General features: G+C 42.4%; 1 protein-coding gene across 18 annotated transcripts in view; it reads right to left on the minus strand.

Moving 5' to 3' along the window:
• The window catches only part of MLLT10 (MLLT10 histone lysine methyltransferase DOT1L cofactor), a 245,921-nt gene that overhangs the window by 194,884 nt on the left and 36,523 nt on the right, over nucleotides 1-14,514 (minus strand). The window contains exon 1 of one of the 18 annotated variants that reach the window (XM_032243918.1): nucleotides 6,993-7,033. The exons of 16 other annotated variants lie outside the window; for them this stretch is intronic. The gene's annotated coding sequence lies outside the window, so the exon portion shown is untranslated. Of the gene's footprint in view, nucleotides 1-6,992; nucleotides 7,197-14,514 lie in introns of those variants that run through there. One more of the 18 variants, XM_032243924.1, reaches the window with a different exon arrangement.

Consider the following 14,514-nt stretch of genomic DNA (forward strand, 5'->3'; position numbering starts at 1 on the left):
CAAGGCAATTCTCCTGCCTCAGCCTCCTGAGTAGCTGGGATTACAGGCACGTGCCACCATGCCCAGCTAATTTTTTGTAGTTTTAGTAGAGACGGGGTTTCACCATGTTGACCAGGATGGTCTCGATCTCTTGACCTCGTGATCCACCCGCCTCGGCCTCCCAAAGTGCTGGGATTACAGGCTTGAGCCACCGCGCCCGGCCTTTTTTTTTTTTTTTTAAAGAGACAGAGTCTCACTATGTTGCCCAGTCTGGTGTCAAACTCTTGGTCTCAAGTAATCCTCTGGCCTTGGCCTCACTAAAGTGCTAAGATATGAGCCACCATGCCTGGCTAGATTGAATATTTAAAGTGCTAGAAATTATTAGTTTGTTTCTTTGTATTTATTTATTTAAAGTGTTCCACCAACCTAGAATCCTCTAGCCAGCAAAATTATTCTTCAAAATTGACAAAGAAATAAAGACCTTCTCAAACTACCTGACAGGCTTTATGTGAAAAAAAGCCCACAGCTAACATCACACTTAAGAGCCACAGACTGAAATCTTTTCCCCTAAGATAAGGACCAAGACAAGAATGTCTAGCTTCACCATTTTTATTCAAAATAGTACTACAGGCCAGACCCAATGGCTCATGACTGTAATCCCAGCACTTTGGGAGGCTGAGGCAAACAGATGGCTTGAGCTCAGGAGCTCAAGACCAGCCAGGACAAGATGGTGAAACCTCATCTCTTTAAAAAAAAAAAAAAAAAGCCATTAGCTGAGCGTGGTGGCTCACACTACTTGGGGCCTGAAGTATGAGGACTGCTTGAGTCCAGGAAGTGGAGGTTGCAGTGAGCCGAGGTTGCGCTACCGAACTCTAGCCTGGGCGACAGAGCACAGACCTTGTCTCAAAAAACAAAACCCCACACACAAAGATAAAATACAACCCAAACTTCTTTCCACAGCAATTGGATAGGAAAAAGAAATACAACAGCATCCAACTTGGAAAGAAAGAAGTAAAATTACTTCTGTCCTCAGGTGACATCTTTTACATGGAAAACTCTGAAAGAATCCACAAAAAAATTTAGAGCTCATAATAAATGAATTCAACAAGTAGGATATAAAAACAACACACAAGTTTTGGCCGGGTGCGGTGGCTCACACATGCAATCCCAGCACTTTGGGAGGCTGAGGCTGGTGGATCACCTGAGGTCAGATCACCTGAGGTCAGGAGTTCGAGATCAGCCTGGCCAACATGGCAAAACCCCGTCTCCACTATAAAAATACAAAAATTAGCTGGACATGGTGGTAGATGCCTGTAATCCCAGCTACTCAGGAGGCTGAGGCAGAAAAATTGCTTGAACCCGGGAGGCAAAGTTGCAGTGAGCCAAGATCGTGCCACTGCACTCCAGCCTGGGTGACAGAGCAAGACCCACTTCAAAAAAAATTTTAAAAAATCAGTTTTATTTCTCTATACCTATAATGAACAGCCCAAAAAGGAAACAATTCCATTTACAAAAGTATCACAAGGAATAAAGTACTAAGCTTAATGAAGGGGCCTGGTGAGGTGGTTCACACTTGTAATCCCAGTACTTTGGGAGGGAAAGAAGGGCAGGTCACCTGAGGCCAGGCCAGGCCAACATGGTGAAGCCCTGCCTCTACTAAAAATACAACAAAAAAAATTAGCTGGGTGTGGTGGCAGGTGACTGTAATCCCAGCTACTTAGAAGGCTGAGGCAGGAGAATCACCTGAACTCAGGAGATGGAGGTTGCAGTGAGCCGACACTGCACCACTGCACTCCAGCCTGGGTGACGAAGCACCAGGCATGGTAGCTCACGCCTATACTATACTATAATCCTAGCACTTTGGTAGGTCAAGGTGGGCAAATCACAAGGTCAGGAGTTCAAGACCAGCCTGGCCAACATGGTGAAACCTCATTTCTACTCAAAATACAAAAATTAGCTGGGCATGGTGGCGGGCACCTGCAATCCCAGTTACACAGGAAGCTGAGGCAGAAAAATCTCTTGAACCATTGCTTGAACCCAGGAGGTGAAGGTTGCAGTAAGCCAAGACCACACCATTGCATTCTAGCCTGGCAACAGAGCGAGACTCTGTATCAAAAAAAAAAAAAATTGGCTGGGCATGATGGTACTTGCCTATAATCCTAGCTACTTGGGAGCTTGAGGCATGAGAATTTTTGAGAAACTGCATCTCAAAAATATATATATAAATAAAGATAAAATAAATAAATAAATAAAAATACAAAAAATTAGCCGGGCATGGGACACCTGTAATCCTGGCTACTAGAGAGGCTGAGGAAGGAGAATCATTTGAACCTGGGAGGCAGAGGTTGCAATGGGCAGAGATTACACCAGTGTACTCCAAACCTGGGCAACAGAGCAACATTCTGTCTCAAAAAAACAAGTACATAAGTAAATGAGTAAGTCAGCAATGAAGGAAATGCAAGACTTGTACACATAAAATGACAAAACTTTACTGAAATAAACTGAAGACAACATAAATAAATGGAAAGACATTCATGTTCTTGGACTGTTAACACCTTAATGTTGTTAAGATGTTACTATTTCAAAGCAATCTACTCATTCAATAAAATTTCTATCAAAATCCCAAGAATGTTTTTTGCAGAAATAAAAAACATTCTAAAATTCATGTAGAATCTCAAGAGATCTCAAATAGTCAAAACAATCTGGAAACAGAAGATTAAACTTGAAGACCTCACACTTATTGATTTCAAAACTCACTACAAAGCTATAGTAATCAAAACAGTGTTGTACTGGCATGGAAAGAGAATAGAGAGTTCAGAAATAAACTCCTGCTTATATGATGATGTGATTTTCAACAAAGGTGCCAGAATCATTCAATGGGAAAGAGAAACTTTTCAACAAATAATGCTGGGAAAACTGGATATATACATGCAAAAGAATGTAGGTGGACACTTATCTTACACTGCACACAAAAACTGACTCAGAATGAATCAAAGACCTAAACATAAGAGCTACAACTATAGAAACACTTAGAAGGAAACACAGGGGAAAATCTTCACTGCAGTCAATTTGACAATCATTTCTTGGATATGATACAAAAGGCACAGACAACAAAAACTAAAAAAAGATTCATCACAATTAAAACCCCTGTGCATAAAAGGACATGATCATCAACAGAGTGAAAAGACAACACATAAAATGGAAGAAAATATTTACAAATAAGTTATCTAAGAACGGTCTGGAATTTATAATTAAATATTGGGTCTAGGATCTAGAACAAGATGAATAATACTGATATTTCAACAGCAAAAAGTCGAACAAAGTGGGCAAAGGACCTGAATAGATACTTTTCCAATGAATACACATAAATGGCCAACAAGCAGATGAAAAGAAGCTTGTATCACTAATCACTGGGAAAATGCAACTCAAAACTACAAGATACCACCTTACATCATTAGCTTGGCTACCATCAAAAAAACAAAAAAAAGAAAAACCCAGAAAATAAACCAGATGCCATGGCTCACACTTTTAATCCCAATACTTTAAGGAGGCTGAGGCAGGAGGATTGTTTTAGTCCAGAAGTGCAAGACCAGCCTGGACAACATAGTGAGAGTACCTCTCTATAAAAATCAATGAAATTAGGTGGCGTTGGTGGTGGTGCGCGCCTGTGGTCCCAGCTACACAGGAGGCTAACGTGGGACAACTGCTTGATCCCAGGAGGTTGAGGCTGCAGTGAACCATGTTCAAGCCACTGCACTTCAAGCCTGAGTGATAGAACAAGACCCTGTCTCAAAAACAGTAACAACAGCCGGGCGCAGTGGCTCAAGCCTGTAACCCCAGCACTTTGGAAGGCCGAGGCGGGTGGATCACGAGGTCAAGAGATCGAGACCATCCTGGTCAACATGGTGAAACCCCGTCTCTACTAAAAATACAAAAACATTAGCTGGGCATGGTGGCGCGTGCCTGTAATCCCAGCTACTCAGGAGGTTGAGGCAGGAGAATTGCCTGAACCCAGGAGGCGGAGGTTGCGGTGAGCCGAGATCGCGCCATTGCACTCCAGCCTGGGTAACAAGAGTGAAACTCCGTCTCAAAAAAAAAAAAAAAAACCAGTTAACAACAACAACAGAAAATAACAAGAGTTCAAGAAAATTGACAAAGACTGAGTCGAAAAAAATTGAACCTTCATGCATTGGTGATAGGAATACAAAATGCTGAGGTTTCTGTGAAAACCAGTTTACCAGTTCCTCAAAACACCAAAAGAATTACCATATGAACCAGCAACTTCATTCCTAATGTATACCCCCAAAAAAAAAGATTCAAAGAGATGCTAGAATACCAATATTCAGCACAGCATTATGCACAATAGCCAAAAGGTGGAAACAACGTAAGTTTCCATCAACAGATGAATGGATAAACAAAATATGGTATACACATACAACGGATTATGTACTACTCGGTTATAAACAAGATTCAAATTCTGATACATGCTACAACATAGGTGAACCTTGAAAACATTCAAAGTGAAATAAGCTACATACAAAAGAACAAATAAGATTCCACTTACATGAGGTATCTAAACTAGTCAACTTGAAAGAAACAGAAGTTACCAGGGGCTACGGAGAGGATGAAATGCAAAGTTATGCTTACGAGGTACAGAATTTCTCTTTGGGATGAAAAAAACTCTGGAAATATGTACTGCTGATGGTTATAAAACACTGTGAATGTACTTACTGAATTGCATACCTAAAAATAGTCAAAATGGTATATCTTGTATTATGCATATTTTACCACAATAAATAAAGAAAATCTGAGTAATCAGATTACCACATCCATGGATTGAAAAATTCAAAACTATTATCCCTGGGCACAGTGGCTCATGCCTGTAATACCAACACTTTGGGAGGGCCAATGCAGGCAGATCACGAGGTCAGGAGTTTGAGAACAGCCTGGCCAACATAGTGAAACCCTGTCTCTACTAAAAATACAAAGATTAGCCAGGTGTGGTGGCAGGCACCTGTAGTCCCACCACGCCCGGCTAATCACTGTAATTTTAGTAGACAAAGGCTGAGGCAGGAGAATCACTTGAACCCAGGAGTCGGAAGTTACAGTGAGCGGAGATTGAGCCACTGCATTCCAGCCTGGGCAACACAGCAAGACTCTGTCATACACAGATACATACATATATACATAGACAGGCACGGTGGCTCACACCTGAAATCCCAGCACTTTGGGAGGTTGAGACAGGCAGATCACGAGGTCAGGAGTTCAAGACCGGCCTGGCCAACATGGTGAAACCTTGTCTCTACTAAAAATACAAAAATTAGCCGGGCATGCTGGCAGGCGCCTGTAATCCCAGGTACTCAGGAGACTGAGGCAGCAGAATAGCTTGAAACTGGAAGGCAGAGGTTGAAGTAAGCCAAGATCATGCCACTGCACTACAGGCTGGGGCAACAAGAGCAAAACTCTGACTCAGAAAAATAAAAATAAAAAGATATCCATTCTCCTCAAATTGATACACATAATCAATGCAAACTAAAATAAAACACTAGCAACTTTTTTGTGGAACATTATGGTCGAAAATGTTTATCAAATGCAAAGAGCTAATAAGTGGCAAGATATTTCAAACAACAACAAAAAGGAACACAATATAGAAGGACTAATTCTATCTGATACCTTGCATCCAGAGTTGTTATTAATATGAAGCTACAGTAATTTTAAAACTGTGGTTCTTGCCCTAAGACACATAAAAAGAACACAAAGTCCAGATAGAAATCCATACAAATATTAATAGCTGATTTATGACAGTGCCACTTTAGAACTGAGAGGAATAGTGTCAAAACAAATAGATGTCTCTATTCAAAATTTTAAAAATTAGAAATTTTTTGAAAAGAGGCTGGACACAATGACTCATGCCTGTAATCCCAGCACCTTGGGAGGCCAAGAAGGGAGGATCGTTTGAGGCCAGGGGTTCAAGACCAGCCTGGGCAATGTAGCGAAACCCCACCTCTATTCTTTTATTAAAAATTAAAAAAAATGGCTCAAGCCTGTAATCCCAGCACTGTGGGAGGCCGAGGCGGGTGGATCACGAGGTCAAGAGATCCAGACCATCCTGGTCAACATGGTGAAACCCCGTCTCTACTAAAAATACAAAAAATTAGCTGGGCATGGTGGCACGTGCCTGTAATCCCAGCTACTCAGGAGGCTGAGGCAGGAGAATTGCCTGAACCCAGGAGGCGGAGGTTGCGGTGAGCCGAGATCGCGCCATTGCACTCCAGCCTGGGTAACAAGAGCGAAACTCCGTCCCAAAAAAAAAAAAAAAAAAGATAAGAAACTTGCTCAGTCATAAATTTAGTTCATCTGACTCCAAAGCCCATGATCTCTGATTTTTTTTTTTTCTTAGAAATATGGTCTCACTCTGTCACCCAGGCTGGAGTACAGTGGCAGGATCATAGCTCATTGCAGCCCTGAAGAGTGAATGAATAAGAATTTGTTATTTTAGGATATTTAATGTATGTATACCTAAAATCTTTAGAAAAGGATTTGAAGCAGTCTACAACAAAGGACAAGTATTATAACAATTTAAAAAAGAAAAATAAGGCCAGCCATGGTGGTTGATGCCTGTAATCCCAGCACTTTGGGAGGCTAAGGTGGGTGGATCACCTGATGTCAGTAGTTTGAGACCAGCTTGGCCAACATGGCAAAACGCTGTCTCTATTGAAAATACAAAATATTAGCTGGACATGGTGGTGGGCACCTGTAATCCCAGCTACTTGGGAGGCTGAGGCAGGAGAATTGCTTGAACCAGGGAGGCAGAGGTTGCCGTGAGCCCAGATTGTGCCATTGCACTCCAGCCTGGGCAACAAAGCGAGATTCTATCTCAAAAAAAAAAAAAAGAAAGAAAAAGAAACAATTAAAGCTAGTATGATAGACATCTATTGTTTTTCTGCTTCATAAGCATCCCCCTTCTTTCACAAATAGCACCCACCCCCCTGCATTATGGAAACTGCTCTTACCCCTGACTCCAACTATGTAGTTCTAGTGACGGTTGCCATTCACAGTACCCTCCCCACTCCAGCCACAGAGATGGTGGGCACATGATCCAAGACAGGCCAATCAGAGTCCTTTCCAGGATTCTTCAAGAGCACCCCTTCTTCTGGCAGAAGGGGCTGGAAACAAGAGCTGCCAGCAGTCATGGTTCCAGCCTCATGAAGTAGAGTCTGTAGTGTGAGAGAATGAAATCAACACGCAGAGAAACAGAGATAAGAGGTGAAGTCCTAAATCCCGTGGAAGGAGAAAGAGGGAACAAATATACTAATAATATTAATACAGCTGATATAACTAAAGACCAGATTTCGTTCTAGGCTGCCTGGTAACCAGGACAAAAAGATAAACAGAATGTATTTCACGGATCTAGCAAAAAGGAGGAAATATACCAGATACTCAAGGGAGATAATTTTCCCGATGTTTTATTATTAAAAGAACTTCTTGTACATGGATCTTTTATGTTAAGTCACTGAAGAACTAAATGGACAGTGTCCATGATGAAAGTGTTATATCAAATACAGATTTCATATGCTATTATTTATAATAACTGAATTATATCTCAATCATTAAGCACAAGGGAAAAAAATAACACAGTAGGCATTTGAAGAAGTGAATACATCAACTAGTTTTATTTATTCGGGAAGTTTGCCAGCGAAAAAGAAAAGACGAAAGGGCAAAAATGTAAATGGAAAGCAGAATCCATGAGATGATTCAAAAATGTTTGTGAGTTGAGTGGGAAAATAAACAAGTAAACAGGATACACTGAAGACAAAAAATATTTACTAGTACTTCATAATACAAGACCCTACTTGGTAAAACAAGACCGTGTTAGAAATATAAAAAGACCACATCAGAAACACAAGTAGTTAATTCCACTTAAAAAAGCTACCACTTCTCTTTCTTGAAACGCCAAATAGCAACCCAGATAAAGGGCATAAAGCCATAAATATAAAAAGAATATCCCTGGAAACCAGAAAGGAAATATGGTAAGTGGCAAATGACTTAGGACCAAAGAAAGCTGCTGCAGTAAGAAAGGCAAGCCCAAAAGCAATGCACCAGAGCACCAGAAACTGGAGGAACATTAGACATCAGGCACCAGGGGATGGGGAGATGCACAAGCACAGTGATGTTCTATGTGTCCAGGAGAGGCATTTTCAGATATGGCTAACCAAGAGGAATTGTATATCATCTGAAAAGCAATTAAAACAATCCGCTTATTCTACATACTACCATGTAACTGGCTCTCCCCTGCCCTAGAAAACTGCGAAGGTTAATTTTTTAGAGAGGGTAAGTGGAGGAAATCTAGACTCAGGAACACCATGAGCAGCTGAGGAAAAACAAGAATTATAAAAGTATAATTCTAAGGCCGGGCGCGGTGGCTCAAGCCTGTAATCCCAGCACTTTGGGAGGTCGAGGCGGGTGGATCACAAGGTCAAGAGATCAAGACCATCCTGGTCAAAATGGTGAAACCCCGTCTCTACTAAAACTACAAAAAATTAGCTGGGCATGGTGGCGCGTGCCTGTAATCCCAGCTACTCAGGAGGCTGAGGCAGGAGAACTGCCTGAACCCGGGAGGCGGAGGTTGCGGTGAGCCGAGATCGCGCCATTGCACTCCAGCCTTGGTAACAAGAGCGAAACTCCGTCTCAAAAAAAAAAAAAAAAAAAGTTTAATTCTAAAGCCTCAAATTCCAACACCCATCTGGCTGAAGGAATACTGGTAACCAACCAGGTTTGTCAACCCCAAACAGGTGATCGTGATCACAGTATTTATCTCTTAATAAACTGAGAACCCTGCTAGATCACTTATAATGAACTCTATCACTCAACAATGTCTGCTCACACAGACACAGCTTCCAATCCCCTCATGACAAATTTGTCTTAAATTTGAGGCTGGGCACGGTGGCTCACGCCTGTAATCCCAGCACCTTGGGAGGCCAAGGTGGGCGTATTACTTGAAGTCAGGAGTTCGAGACCAGCCTGGCCAACATGGTAAAACCCCATCTCTATTAACAATACAATAAAATTAACCAGGTGTGGTGGCGCATGCCCTGTAGTCCCAGCTACTCAGGAGGTGGAGACAGGTGAATCGCTTGAACCCACAAGACAAAGGCTGCAGTGAGCCAAGATCATGCCATTGCACTCCAGCCTGGGCAACACAGTGAGACTCCATATCCAAAAAAAGGAGTGGTGGGGAGGGGGTCAGGGCGCCATGGTTCACACCTGAAATCCCAACAGTTTGGGAGGCCAAAGTGGATCACCAGGTCAAGAGATTGAGACCATCCTGACCAACATGGCAAAACCTCGTCTCTACTAAAAATGCAAAAATCAGCTGGGCATGGTGGCACGCACCTACAGTCCCAGCTACTTGGGAGGCTGAAGCAGAAGAATCGCCTGAGCCTGGGAGGTGGAGACTGCAGTGAGCCAAAATCGCACCATTGCACTTCAGCCTGGCAACAGAGCAAGACTCTGTCTCAAGAAAAAAAAAAAAAAAAATTTGTCTTAAATTTGAATCAATGGCTGAGAATCACCAGATTTTTTTCACAAAGTCACTAACACAAAAGACAGGCCAAAACAGTACAAAAGAAAAGAGTTCGAGGAGCAGAGGAAAATTTCATAAAACTGAAACAAAACAAAAACCTCCAATTAAACTGTATCGGCTGGGCATACTGTATGCCCATACTGTATGCAACTGTATGAGGCTGGTGCCTCATACCTGTAATCCCAGCACTTTGGGAGGTCAAAGAGGGTGGATCACCTGAGGTCAGAAGTTTAAGACCAGCCTGGCCACTATGGCAAAACCCTGTCTCTACTAAAAATACAAAACTTAGCCAGGTGTGCTGGCATGGGCCTCTAATCCCAGCTACTCAAGAGGCTGAGGTGGGAGAACTACTTGCACCCAGGAGGCAGAGGTTGCAGTGAGCCAAGATGATTCCACTGCACTCCAGCCTGGGTGACAAAAGCATGACACTATCTTGAAAAAAAATTAAATTAAAATTGAAATAAACTGTATCCAAGAAACTTTAACAGAAGATTACAAAAACAAGGAACAGCCAGAAATCATAAAAGAGTCCTTAGAAATTAAAAAGTATGGCCGAGCACAGTGGTTCACGCCTATAATCCCGGTACTCTGGGATCACCTGAGGTCAGGAGTTCGAGACCAGCCTGATCAATATGATGAAACCCCATCTCTACTAAATACAGAAAAGTAGTCGGCCACGGTGGTGTGCACCTGTAATCCAGCTACTCAGAAGGCTGAGGTCAGAGAATCGCTTGAATAAATTTAAGTGAAGGGTTGGAAGAGAAAGTGAGGAATCACCTCAGAAAGTAGAGCAAAAAGAGCTATACAGCTGAAACAGAAAATAAAAATAAAAAAAAGTTATAGGATCAGATTAGAAAGTACAATATCCATGTTTAAAAAAAAATACAGAAGCCGGACTTGGTGGCTCACGCCTATAATCCAAACACTTTGGGAGCCCAAGGCGGGCAGATCACGAGTTCACGAGTTTGAGACCAGTCTGGCCAACATGGTAAAATCCCGTCTCTACTAAAAATACAAAAAATCAGTGGGGCATAGTGGTGGGCACCTGTAAACCCAGCTACTCAGGAGGCTGAGACAGGAGAATCGCTTAAGCCCAGGAGGCAGAGGTTGCAGTGAGCCGAAATCACGCCACTGCACTCCAGTCCTGGCGACAGAGTGAGACTCTATCTCAAGAAAAAAAGAAAAAAGAAAAAAAAAATACAGAAAAAGCAAACAAAATGGAACTGAAGAAATTATCAAAGAAATAATTCAAAAACTTTCTCCCTGCCCTAAACTAACATTCTGAAACATGAGCTAACAAATCAAAAGGACCACTATGTACCTAGTACAAAAGCATACCATCATGAAAAGTATCAGAATTAACCAGGTTAAAGAAAAAAATACTAAACCCAAAGAGAACTACCACACACAAATGATTAAAAAGAAATCAGAATAGGCCAGGTACAGTGGTTCACGCCTATAATCCCAGAACTTTGTGAGGCTGAGGTGAGTGGATCACTCGTGGTCAGTAATTCGAATCCGGACTGGCCAATGTGATAAATTGAAACTCCATCTCTACTAAAACCACAAAAATTACCCAGGCATGGTAGTGCACACCTGTAATCTCAGCTACTTGGGAGGCTGAGACAAGACAATCACTTGAACTGGAGCCAAGATCGCGCCACTGCACTCCAGACTGGGCAACAGAGCAAGACTGTCTCAAAAAAAAAAAAAAAAAAAGAAAAGAAAAAAATCAGAACTGGGCCGGGCGCGGTGACTCAAGCCTGTAATCCCAGCACTTTGGGAGGCCGAGGCGGGTGGATCACGAGGTCAAGAGATCGAGACCATCCTGGTCAATATGGTGAAACCCCGTCTCTACTAAAACTACAAAAAATTAGCTGGGCATGGTGGTGCGTGCCTGTAATCCCAGCTACTCAGGAGGCTGAGGCAGGAGAATTGCTTGAACCCAGGAGGCGGAGGTTGCGGTGAGCCGAGATCGCACTATTGCACTCCAGCCTGGGTAACAAGAGCGAAACTCCGTCTCCACAAAAAGTAAAAAAAAAATCAGAACTGCAGCCAAGTGCGGTGGCTCAGGTCTATCTCCCAACACATTGGGAGGCCAAAGCAGGTGGATCACCTAAGGCCAGGAGTTTGAGATCTGCCTGGCCAATATGGCAAAACCCTCATCTCTACTAAAAATACAAAAATTAACTGGGCATAGTGGTGCACATCTGTAGTCCCAGCTACTTGGGAGGCTGAGGCAGGAGAATCTCCTGAACCCATGATGCAGAGGTTGCAGTGATCGGAGATCACACCACTGCACTCCAGTGTGGATGGCAGAGTAAAACTCATCTCAAAAAAAAAAAAGAAATCAGAACTGCATTGGACTTGCTAACAGTAATGCTGAAAGCTAACAGGCAGTAGAGAAATAACTTCAAATTCTGAAGGAAAATGATTTCCAACCAAGAGTTCTATGTATTCTGTCAAACAATTAGGTAAGATAGCAATCTCATTTTATCAAGCATGCAAAACCTTTATTTCTTATGCACCTTTTCCTATGAGGATACCAGAAGATGTGCCTTCTTAAATATAAAGAAATAAGGGAGTAGGGGGCTAGAAAAACAGGGAATCCAATATAAGCAAGAAGAAAACTACAAGATAATGGTGAAGGGAAGTTCCAGTATCCATAAACCAAGCCTAAAGAGCAAACAGCCCAGATGGGAGCAAGCAGATGGTAGCCAGAAGGTCCCTGGTTTAAAAAGGAAAGGACGAAGGAGGAAAGTAAGACAAGAATAAGTAAAAGAGGAGAGAGGAAAGAGGGAGAAGGAAGAAAAGAAGAGAGGGAGAAGGAAGAAAAGGAGGAAGGTGGAAGGAAGAAGAGAGAAGAACAAGGCCAAAGAGGAAAAAAAAAGAGGAGACGGAAAGAAAAGGAAGAAAATAAACAGGAAAGAAGATAAAAGAAAGGAAAGGAAAAGTGGATCTATAAACTATTTAACACATTAAACATGCAGAAGATTACTTAAGAAAACAATGGGCCAGGCGTGGTGGTTCTCGCCTATAATCCCAGCACTTTGGGAGGCCAAGGCAAGCGGATGACAGGGTCAGGAGTTTGAGACCAGCCTGGCCAACATGGTGAAACCCTGTCTCTACTAAAAATACAAAAATTGGCCGGCCGTGATAGCAGGCACCTGTAATCTCAGCTAGTCAAGAGGCTGAGGCAGAGGTTGCAGCGAGCCGAGATCATGCCACTGCATTTCACTCTGGGCAACAGAGCACGACTCCGTCTCAAAAAAAAAAAAAAAAGATAAGAAAAGGGGCCGGGCGCGGTGGCTCAAGCCTGTAATCCCAGCACTTTGGGAGGCAGAGGCGGGTGGATCACGAGGTCGAGAAATCAAGACCATCCTGGTCAACATGGTGAAACCCCGACTCTACTAAAAACTACAAAAAATTAGCTGGGCATGGTGGCGCGTGCCTGTAGTCCCAGCTACTCAGGAGGCTGAGGCAGGAGAATTGCCTGAACCCAGGAGGCGGAGGTTGCAGTGAGCCGAGATCGCGCCATTGCACTCCAGCCTGGGTAACAAGAGCGAAACTCCGTCTCAAAAAAAAAAAAAAGATAAGAAAAGAAAGCAATGAGAGGATACACAAGTCTTATGGCCTTACATTAAAAAACACAAGGAAAATTGAAATACAAGACAAGTATTAATCACAGAGAGAAAATAAGACAACACCAGATAGTAATAACACCACTGTATATTTTTGGCTCAGAAATGAGCAAAATCCAGGCATGGTAGCTCATGCCTGTAATCCCAGTACTTTGGGAGGCCAAGGCAGAAGGATCCCTTCAACGCAGGAGTTCAAGAACAGCCTAGCAACATAGTAAGACCCCCGTCTCCACAAAAAATTTAAAAATTAGCCAGGCATGGTGGTGTGTACCTGTAGTCCCAGCTACCTGCGAGGTTGAGGTAGAAGGATCACCTGAGGTCAGGAGTTGAGACCAGCCTGACTAACACCGTGAAACCCCCGTCTCTACTCAAAATACAAAAATTGCCCTGGTGTGGTGATATATGCCTGTAATCCCACCTACCTGAGAGGCTGAGGCAGGAGAATTGCTTGAACCCAGGAGGCGGAGGTTGCAGTGGGCTGAGATCACACCACTGAACTTCAGCCTGGGCAACAGAGCGAGACTCTATCTCAAAAAAAAAAAAAAAAAGACAGAGAAACAGACACCATATATAGGCAATGTATCAAAGCACATCTATGTTTTCAACTCTCTTACCAGTTTTGTAGGCCACTTAGAAAAGACTACAAACAAGTATTAAGGACCTACTTTATTCCTGCCCTTATTCTAGGCTTTTCTCACATTAAAAGGAAAAGGAATTCATGAAGCAAAACTGGCTGCGTTATCTGCCTATGATGGTAAGCACCAAATCTTTTAATTTTTGAAAACCGCCTCTTTGAAAGCTATAAGTACTTAGGATATTATGCTGAATTTAAAATAAAATACTAGATTATGAGTCAGCAGTAAGGAAAAAAATGTTAGCAAATGTTCAACTTTGAAGACATTCTATTTAAAGTGTACAGGCAAAAAAGCTTGTAAAAAAATTAAAAAGCTATTTGTGTTATGTTAAAAAAAAAAAAAAAAAAGTACTATCCAAGTACTTTTTGGTACTCACCTTATCTTCTTGCACTCAGGAATCAAAGATAAAATAAATCTGGAAACAATTTTTAATTGTTTTCACATAATTTTAATTATGTGAATGAAGATAAATCTCCAGGTGGCAAAAATAAAAAAGAACTTTAAAGCTAAATGAGGGGCCGGGCGCGGTGGCTCAAGCCTGTAATCCCAGCACTTTGGGAGGCCGAGGCGGGTGGATCACGAGGTCAAGAGATCGAGACCATTCTAGTCAACATGGTGAAACCCCGTCTCTACTAAAAATACAAAAAATTAGCTGGGCGTGGTGGTGCGTGCCTGT

This window comes from Sapajus apella, unplaced genomic scaffold (genome assembly GCF_009761245.1).
Source record: "Sapajus apella isolate SASKATOON/1434 unplaced genomic scaffold, GSC_monkey_1.0 scaffold53, whole genome shotgun sequence".
NCBI lineage: Eukaryota > Metazoa > Chordata > Mammalia > Primates > Cebidae > Sapajus > Sapajus apella.